Source organism: Schistocerca gregaria, unplaced genomic scaffold (assembly GCF_023897955.1).
Source record: "Schistocerca gregaria isolate iqSchGreg1 unplaced genomic scaffold, iqSchGreg1.2 ptg000480l, whole genome shotgun sequence".
In the NCBI taxonomy this organism is placed as follows: Eukaryota; Metazoa; Arthropoda; class Insecta; order Orthoptera; family Acrididae; genus Schistocerca; species Schistocerca gregaria.
In genome coordinates this window covers 782477-793050 of record NW_026061890.1, presented here as the reverse complement: position 1 = coordinate 793050, position 10574 = coordinate 782477, and positions in this window count along the sequence as shown.

The window sequence follows — 10574 nt, the reverse complement described above, 5'->3', positions numbered from 1 at the left end:
AATCTGTGGACTATCAGAGTGCTGATGAAACACAGAAAATCCTTCGGGATTGAATACAACTGACACCATGCGCACTTTCCTCCATAGGTGTAATGTCTCAAACTGTCTACGCTTTGATCGTTCCCTGGAAGACCAGTAGTAGTTTCCGATGCACGTCTGGTGGCATTCTGTAATCTGTGGACTATCAGAGTGTTGATGAAACACAGAAATTGCATCGGAATTGAATAAAACATTCACCATGCGCACTTTCCGCAATGGGAGTAACCCTGAAACAGTCTACGCTTTTATCGTTCCCTGGAGGACCAGTAGTAGTTTCCGATGCACATCTGTCGGCATTCTGTAATCTGTGGACTATCAGAGTGCTGATGAAACACAGAAATTGCATCGGGATTGAATGCAACAGTCACCATGCGCACTTTCCTCCATAGGAGTAATGTCTCAAACTGTCTACTCTTTGATCGTTCCTTGGAAGACCAGTAGTAGTTTCCGATGCATATCTGGAGGCATTCTGTAATCTGTTAACTATCAGAGAGTTGATGAAACACAGAAAATGCATCGGAATTGAATACAACAGTCACCATGCGCACTTTCCTCCATGGGAGTAATGTCTCAAACAGTCTACGCTCTGATCGTTCCCTGGAAGACCAGTAGTAGTTTCCGATGCACATCTGGTGGCATTCTGTAATCTGTGGGCTATCACAGTGTTGATGAAACACAGAGAGTGCATCGGGATTGATTACAACAGTCACCATGCGCACTTTCCTCCACGGGAGTAATGTCTCAAACAGTCTACGCTTTGATCGTTCCCTGGAAGACCAGTAGTAGTTTCCGATGCACATCTGGTGGCATCCTGTAATCTGTGGACTATCAGAGTGTTGATGAAACACAGAAATTGTATCGGGATTGAATACAACAGTCACCAATGCGCACTTTCCTCCATGGGAGTAATGTCTCTAACAGTCTACGCTTTGATCATTACCTGGAAGACCAGTATTAGTTACCGATGCACATCTGGAGGCATTCTGTAATCTGTGGACAATCAGAGTGTTGATGAAACACAGAAATTGCATCGGGATTCAATACAACAGTCACCATGCGCACTTTCCTCCATAGGAGTAATGTCTCAAACAGTCTACTCTTTGATCGTTCCCTGGAAGACCAGTAGTAGTTTCCGATGCACATCTGGAGGCATTCTGTAACCTGTTAACTATCAGAGAGTTGATGAAACACAGAAATTGGATCGGGATTGAATACAACAGTCACCATGCGCACTTTCCTCCATGGGAGTAATGTCTCAAACAGTCTACGCTTTGATCGTTCCCTGGAAGACCAGTAGTAGTTTTCCGATGCACATATGGATGCATTCTGTAATCTGTGGGCTATCAGAGTGTTGATGAAACACAGAAAGTGCATCGGGATTGATTACAACAGTCACCATGTGCACTTTCCTCCACGGGAGTAATGTCTCAAAGAGTCTACGCTTTGATCGTTCCGTGGAAGACCAGTAATAGTTTCCGATGCACATCTGGTGGCATTCTGTAAACTGTTTATTATCAGAGTGTTAATGAAACACAGAAATTGCATCGGGATTGAATACAACAGTCACCATGGGCACTTTCCTCCACGGGAGTAATGTCTCAAACAGTCTACGCTTTGATCGGTCCCTGGAAGACCAGTAGTAGTTACCGATGCACATGTGGTAACATTCTGTAATCTGTGGAGTATCAGGGTGTTGATGAAACAAAGAAATTGCATCGGGATTGAATACAACAGTCACCATGCGCACTTTCCTCCACGGGAGTAATGTCTCAAACAGTCTACGCTTTGATCGTTCCCTGGAAGACCAGTAGTAGTTTCCGATGCACATCTGCGGCATTCTGTAATCTGTGGACTATCAGAGTGATGATGAAACACAGAAAATGCATCAGGATTGAATACAACAGTCACCACGCGCAGTTTCCTCTATGGGAGTAATTCTCAAACAGTCTACGTTTTGATCGTTCCCTGGAAGACCAGTAGTAGTTACCGTTGCACATCTGGAAGCATTCTGTAATCTGTGGACTATCAGAGTGTTGATGAAACATAGAAATTGTATTGCGATTGAATTCAACAGTCACCTTCCGCACTTTCCTCCATGGGAGTAATGTCTCTAACAGTCTACGCTTTGATCATAACCTGGAAGGTCAGTAGTAGTCACCGATGCACATCTGGAGGCATTCTGTAATCTGTGGACTATCAGAGTGTTGATGAAACACAGAAATTTGCATCGGGATTGAGTACAACAGTCACCATGCGCACTTTCTTCCACGGGAGTAATGTCTCAAACAGTCTATGCTTTGATCGTTCCCTGGAAGACCAGTAGTAGTTTTCGAAGAAACATGTGGTGGCATTCTGTAATCTGTGGACTCTTAGAGTGTTTATGAAACACAGAAATTGCATCGGGATTGAATACAACAGTCACCATGACCACTTTCCTCCACGGGAGTAGTGTCTCATACAGTCTACGCTTTGATCGCTCCCTGGAAGACCAGTAGTAGTTTCCGATGCACGTCTGTCGGCATTCTGTAATCTGTGGACTATCAGAGTGTTGATGAAACACAGAAAAAGCATCGGGATTGAATACAACAGTCACCATGCGCACTTTCCGCCATGGGAGTAACCCTGAAACAGTCTACGCTTTAATCGTTCCCTGGAAGACCAGTAGTAGTTTCCGATGCACATCTGTCGGCATTCTGTAATCTGTGGACTATCAGAGTGCTGATGAAACACAGAAAATCCTTCGGGATTGAATACAACAGTCACCATGCGCACTTTCCTCCATGGGAGTAATGTCTCAAACTGTCTACGCTTTGATCGTTCCCTGGAAGACCAGTAGTAGTTTCCGATGCACATCTGGTGGCATTCTGTAATCTGTGGACTATTAGAGTGTTGATGAAACACAGAAATTGCATCGGGATTGAATACAACAGTCACCATGCCCATATTCCTCCACGGGAGTAATGTCTCAAACCGTCTACGCTTTAATCATTCCCTGGAAGACCAGTAGTAGTTTCCGATGCACATCTGGTGGCATTCTGTAATCTGTGGACTATTAGAGTGTTGATGAAACACAGAAATTGCATCGGGATTGAAAACAACAGTCACCATGAACACTTTCCTCCATGGGAGTCATGTCTCAAACTGTCTACGCTTTGATCGTTCCCTGGAAGACCAGTAGTAGTTTCCGATGCACGTATGGTGGCATTCTGTAATCTGTGGACTATCAGAGTGAATATGAAACACAGAAATTGCATCGGAATTGAATAAAACATTCACCATGCGCACTTTCCGCCATGGGAGTAACACTGAAACAGTCTACGCTTTTATCGTTCCCTGGAGGACCAGTAGTAGTTTCCGATGCACATCTGTCGGCATTCAGTAATCTGTGGACTATTAGAGTGTTGATGAAACACAGAAATTGCATCGGGATTGAATACAACAGTCACCATGCGCACTTTCCTCCATGGGAGTAACCCTGAAACAGTCTACGCTTTTATCGTTCCCTGGAGGACCAGTAGTAGTTTCCGATGCACATCTGTCTTCATTCTGTAATCTGTGGACTATTAGAGTGTTGATGAAACACAGAAATTGCATCGGGATTGAATACAACAGTCACCATGCGCACTTTCCTCCACGGGAGTAATGTCTCAAACTGTCTACTCTTTGATCGTTCCCTGGAAGACCAGTAGTAGTTTCCGCTGCACATCTGGTGGCATTCTGTAATCTGTGGACTATTAGAGTGTTGATGAAACACAGAAATTGCATCGGGATTGAATACAACAGTCACCATGCCCACTTTCCTCCACGGGAGTAATGTCTCAAAATGTCTACGCTTTGATCGTTCCCTGGAAGACCAGTAGTAGTTTCCAATGCACATCTGTTGGCATTCTGTAATCTGTGGACTATTAGAGTGTTGATGAAACACAGAAATTGCATCGGTATTGAATACAACAGTCACCATGCCCACTTTCCTCCACGGGAGTAATGTCTCAAACTGTCTACGCTTTGATGTTCCCTGGAAGACCAGTAGTAGTTTCCGATGCACATCTGGTGGCATTCTGTAATCTGTGGACTATTAGTGTGTTGATGAAACACAGAAATTGCATCGGGATTGAAAACAACAGTCACCATGCCCACTTTCCTCCACGGGAGTCATGTCTCAAACTGTCTACGCTTTGATCGTTCCCTGGAAGACCAGTAGTAGTTTCCGATGCACATCTGGTGGCATTCTGTAATCTGTGGACTATTAGTGTGTTGATGAAACACAGAAATTGCATCGGGATTGAATACAACAGTCACCATGCCCACTTTCCTCCACGGGTGTAATGTCTCAAACTGTCTACGCTTTGATCGTACCCTGGAAGACCAGTAGTAGTTTCCGATGCACGTCTGGTGGCATTCTGTAATCTGTGGACTATCAGTGTGTATATGAAACACAGAAATTGCATCGGAATTGAATAAAACATTCACCATGCGCATTTTCCGCAATGGGAGTAACCCTGAAACAGTCTACGCTTTTATCGTTCCCTGGAGGACCAGTAGTAGTTTCCGATGCACATCTGTCGGCATTCTGTAATCTGTGGACTATCAGAGTGCTGATGAAACACAGAAAATCCTTCGGGATTGAATACAACAGACACCATGCGCACTTTCCTCCATAGGAGTAATGTCTCAAACAGTCTATGCATTGATCGTTCCCTGGAAGACCAGTAGTAGTTACCGATGCACATCTGGAGGCATTCTGTAATCTGTGGACTATCAGAGTGTTGATGAAACACAGAAATTGTATCGGGATTGAATACAACTGCCACCAATGCGCACTTTCCTCCATGGGAGTAATGTCTCTAACAGTCTACGCTTTGATCATAACCTGGAAGACCAGTAGTAGTTTCCGATGCACATCTGGTGGCATTCTGTAATCTGTGGACTATTAGTGTGTTGATGAAACACAGAAATTGCATCGGGATTGAATACAACAGTCACCATGCCCACTTTCCTCCACGGTAGTAATGTCTCAAACTGTCTACGCTTTGATCGTTCCCTGGAAGACCAGTAGTAGTTTCCGATGCACGTCTGGTGGCATTCTGTAATCTGTGGACTATCAGAGTGTATATGAAACACAGAAATTGCATCGGAATTGAATAAAACATTCACCATGCGCACTTTCCGCAATGGGAGTAACCCTGAAACAGTCTACGCTTTTATCGTTCCCTGGAGGACCAGTAGTAGTTTCCGATGCACATCTGTCGGCATTCTGTAATCTGTGGACTATCAGAGTGTTGATGAAACACAGAAATTGGATCGGGATTGAAAACAACAGTCACCATGCGCACTTTCCTCCATGGGAGTAATGTCTCAAACAGTCTACGCTTTGATCGTTCCCTGGAAGACCAGTAGTAGTTTTCCGATGCACATATGGTTGCATTCTGTAATCTGTGGGCTATCAGAGTGTTGATGAAACACAGAAAGTGCATCGGGATTGATTACAACAGTCACCATGTGCACTTTCCTCCATAGGAGTAATGTCTCAAACAGTCTACTTTTTGATCGTTCCCTGGAAGACCAGTAGTAGTTTCCGATGCATATCTGGAGGCATTCTGTAATCTGTTAACTATCAGAGAGTTGATGAAACACAGAAAATGCATCGGAATTGAATACAACAGTCACCATGCGCACTTTCCTCCATGGGAGTAATGTCTCAAACAGTCTACGCTTTGATCGTTCCCTGGAAGACCAGTAGTAGTTTCCGATGCACATCTGGTGGCATTCTGTAATCTGTGGGCTATCAGAGTGTTGATGAAACACAGAAAGTGTATCGGGATTGATTACAACAGTCACCATGCGCACTTTCCTCCACGGGAGTAATGTCTCAAACAGTCTACGCTTTGATCGTTCCCTGGAAGACCAGTAGTAGTTTCCGATGCACATCTGGTGGCATTCTGTAATCTGTGGACTATCAGAGTGTTGATTAAACACAGAAATTGTATCGGGATTGAATACAACAGTCACCAATGCGCACTTTCCTCCATGGGAGTAATGTCTCTAACAGTCTACGCTTTGATCATTACCTGGAAGACCAGTATTAGTTACCGATGCACATCTGGAGGCATTCTGTAATCTGTGGACAATCAGAGTGTTGATGAAACACAGAAATTGCATCGGGATTCAATACAACAGTCACCATGCGCACTTTCCTCCATAGGAGTAATGTCTCAAACAGTCTACTCTTTGATCGTTCCCTGGAAGACCAGTAGTAGTTTCCGATGCACATCTGGAGGCATTCTGTAACCTGTTAGCTATCAGAGAGTTGATGAAACACAGAAATTGGATCGGGATTGAAAACAACAGTCACCATGCGCACTTTCCTCCATGGGAGTAATGTCTCAAACAGTCTACGCTTTGATCGTTCCCTGGAAGACCAGTAGTAGTTTTCCGATGCACATATGGTTGCATTCTGTAATCTGTGGGCTATCAGAGTGTTGATGAAACACAGAAAGTGCATCGGGATTGATTACAACAGTCACCATGTGCACTTTCCTCCACGGGAGGAATGTCTCAAACAGTCTACGCTTTGATCGTTCCCTGGAAGACCATTAGTAGTTTCCGATGCACATCTGGTGGCATTCTGTAAACTGTTTATTATCAGAGTGTTAATGAAACACAGAAATTGCATCGGGATTGAATACAACAGTAACCATGGGCACTATCCTCCACGGGAGTAAAGTCTCAAACAGTCTACGCTTTGATCGGTCCCTGGAAGACCAGTAGTAGTTACCGATGCACATGTGGTATCATTCTGTAATCTGTGGAGTATCAGGGGGTTGATGAAACAAAGAAATTGCATCGGGATTGAATACAACAGTCACCATGCGCACTTTCCTCCACGGGAGTAATGTCTCAAACAGTCTACGCTTTGATCGTTCCCTGGAAGACCAGTAGTAGTTTCCGATACACATCTGTCGGCATTCTGTAATCTGTGGACTATCAGAGTGTTGATGAAACACAGAAAATGCATCAGGATTGAATACAACAGTCACCACGCGCAGTTTCCTCTATGGGAGTAATTCTCAAACAGTCTACGCTTTGATCGTTCCCTGGAAGACCAGTAGTAGTTACCGTTGCACATCTGGAGGCATTCTGTAATCTGTGGACTATCAGAGTGTTGATGAAACATAGAAATTGTATTGCGATTGAATTCAACAGTCACCTTCCGCACTTTCCTCCATGGGAGTACTGTCTCTAACAGTCTACGCTTTGATCATAACCTGGAAGATCAGTAGTAGTTACCGATGCACATCTGGAGGCATTCTGTAATCTGTGGACTATCAGAGTGTTGATGAAACACAGAAATTTGCATCGGGATTGAATACAACAGTCACCATGCGCACTTTCTTCCACGGGAGTAATGTCTCAAACAGTCTATGCTTTGATCGTTCCCTGGAAGACCAGTAGTAGTTTTCGAAGAAACATGTGGTGGCATTCTGTAATCTGTGGACTCTTAGAGTGTTGATGAAACACAGAAATTGCATCGGGATTGAATACAACAGTCACCATGACCACTTTCCTCCACGGGAGTAATGTCTCAAAAAGTCTACGCTTTGATCGTTCCCTGGAAGACTTGTAGTAGCTTCCGATACACGTCTGGTGGCATTCTGTAATCTGTGGACTATCAGAGTGTATATGAAACACCGAAATTGCATCGGAATTGAATAAAACATTCACCATGCGCACTTTCCGCCATGGGAGTAACCCTGAAACAGTCTACGCTTTAATCGTTCCCTGGAAGACCAGTAGTAGTTTCCGATGCACATCTGTCGGCATTCTGTAATCTGTGGACTATCAGAGTGTTGATGAAACACAGAAATTGTATCGGGATTGAATACAACAGTCACCAATGCGCACTTTCCTCCATGGGAGTAATTTCTCTAACAGTCTACGCTTTGATCATAACCTGGAAGACCAGTAGTAGTTACCGATGCACATCTGGAGGCATTCTGTAATCTGTGGACTATCAGTGTGTTGATGAAACACAGAAATTGCATCGGGATTGAATACAACAGTCACCATGCGCACTTTCCTCCATAGGAGTAATGTCTCAAACAGTCTACTCTTTGATCGTTCCCTGGAAGACCAGTAGCAGTTTCCGATGCACATCTGGTGGCATTCTGTAATCTGCTAACTATCAGAGAGTTGATGAAACACAAAAATTGCATCGGGATTGAATACAACAGTCACCATGAGCACTTTCCTCCATGGGAGTAATGTCTCAAACAGTCTACGCTTTGATCGTTCCCTGGAAGAACAGTAGTAGTTTCCGATGCCCATCTGGTGGCATTCTGTAATCTGTGGACTATCAGAGTGTTAATAAGACACAGAAATTGCATCGGGATTGAATACAACAGTCACCATGGGCACTTTCCTCCACGGGAGTAATGTCTCAAACAGTCTACGCTTTGATCGGTCCCTGGAAGACCAGTAGTAGTTACCGATGCACATGTGGTGGCATTCTGTAATCTGTGGAGTATCAGAGTGTTGATGAAACAAAGAAATTGCATCGGGATTGAATACAACAGTCACCATGCGCACTTTCCTCCACGGGAGTAATGTCTCAAACAGTCTACGCTTCGATCGCTCCCTAGAAGACCAGTAGTAGTTTCCGATGCACGTCTGTCGGCATTCTGTAATCTGTGGACTATCAGAGTGTTGATGAAACACAGAAAATGCATCGGGATTGAATACAACAGTCACCACGCGCAGTTTCCACTATGGGAGTAATTCTCAAACAGTGTACGCTTTGATCTTTCCCTGGAAGACCAGTAGTAGTTACCGTTGCACATCTGGAGGCATTCTGTAATCTGTGAACTATCAGAGTGTTGATGAAACATAGAAATTGTATTGGGATTGAATACAACAGTCACATTCCGCACTTTCCTCCATGGGAGTAATGTCTCTAACAGTCTACGCTTTGATCATAACCTGGAAGATCAGTAGTAGTTACCGATGCACATCTGGAGGCATTCTGTAATCTGTGGACTGTCAGAGTGCTGATGAAACACAGAAATTGTATCGGGATTGAATACAACAGTCACCAATGCGCATTTCCTCCATGCGGGTAATGTCTCTAACAGTCTACGCTTTGATCATAACCTGGAAGACCAGTAGTAGTTACCGATGCACATCTGGAGGCATTCTGTAATCTGTGGACTATCAGAGTGTTGATGAAACACAGAAATTGCATCGGGATTGAATACAAAAGTCACCATGCGCACTTTCCTCCATAGGAGTAATGTCTCAAACAGTCTACGCTTTGATCGTTCCCTGGAAGACCAGTAGTAGTTTCCGATGCACATCTGGAAGCATTCTGTAATCTGTTAACTATCAGAGAGTTGATGAAACACAGAAATTGCATCGGTATTGAATACAACAGTCACCATGCGCACTTTCCTCCATGGGAGTAATGTCTCAAACAGTCTACGCTTTGATCGTTCCCTGGAAGACCAGTAGTAGTTTCCGATGCACATCTGGTGGCATTCTGTAATCTGTGGACTATCAGTGTGTATATGAAACACAGAAATTGCATCGGAATTGAATAAAACATTCACCATGCGCATTTTCCGCAATGGGAGTAACCCTGAAACAGTCTACGCTTTTATCGTTCCCTGGAGGACCAGTAGTAGTTTCCGATGCACATCTGTCGGCATTCTGTAATCTGTGGACTATCAGAGTGCTGATGAAACACAGAAAATCCTTCGGGATTGAATACAACAGACACCATGCGCACTTTCCTCCATAGGAGTAATGTCTCAAACAGTCTATGCATTGATCGTTCCCTGGAAGACCAGTAGTAGTTACCGATGCACATCTGGAGGCATTCTGTAATCTGTGGACTATCAGAGTGTTGATGAAACACAGAAATTGTATCGGGATTGAATACAACTGCCACCAATGCGCACTTTCCTCCATGGGAGTAATGTCTCTAACAGTCTACGCTTTGATCATAACCTGGAAGACCAGTAGTAGTTTCCGATGCACATCTGGTGGCATTCTGTAATCTGTGGACTATTAGTGTGTTGATGAAACACAGAAATTGCATCGGGATTGAATACAACAGTCACCATACCCACTTTCCTCCACGGGAGTATTGTCTCAAACTGTCTACGCTTTGATCGTTCCCTGGAAGACCAGTAGTAGTTTCAGATGCACGTCTGGTGGCATTCTGTAATATGTGGACTATCAGAGTGTATATGAAACACAGAAATTGCATCGGAATTGAATAAAACATTCACCATGCGCACTTTCCGCAATGGGAGTAACCCTGAAACAGTCTACGCTTTTATCGTTCCCTGGAGGACCAGTAGTAGTTTCCGATGCACATCTGTCGGCATTCTGTAATCTGTGGACTATCAGAGTGCTGATGAAACACAGAAATTGCATCGAGATTGAATACAACAGTCACCATGCGCACTTTCCTCCATAGGAGTAATGTCTCAAACAGTCTACTTTTTGATCGTTCCCTGGAAGACCAGTAGTAGTTT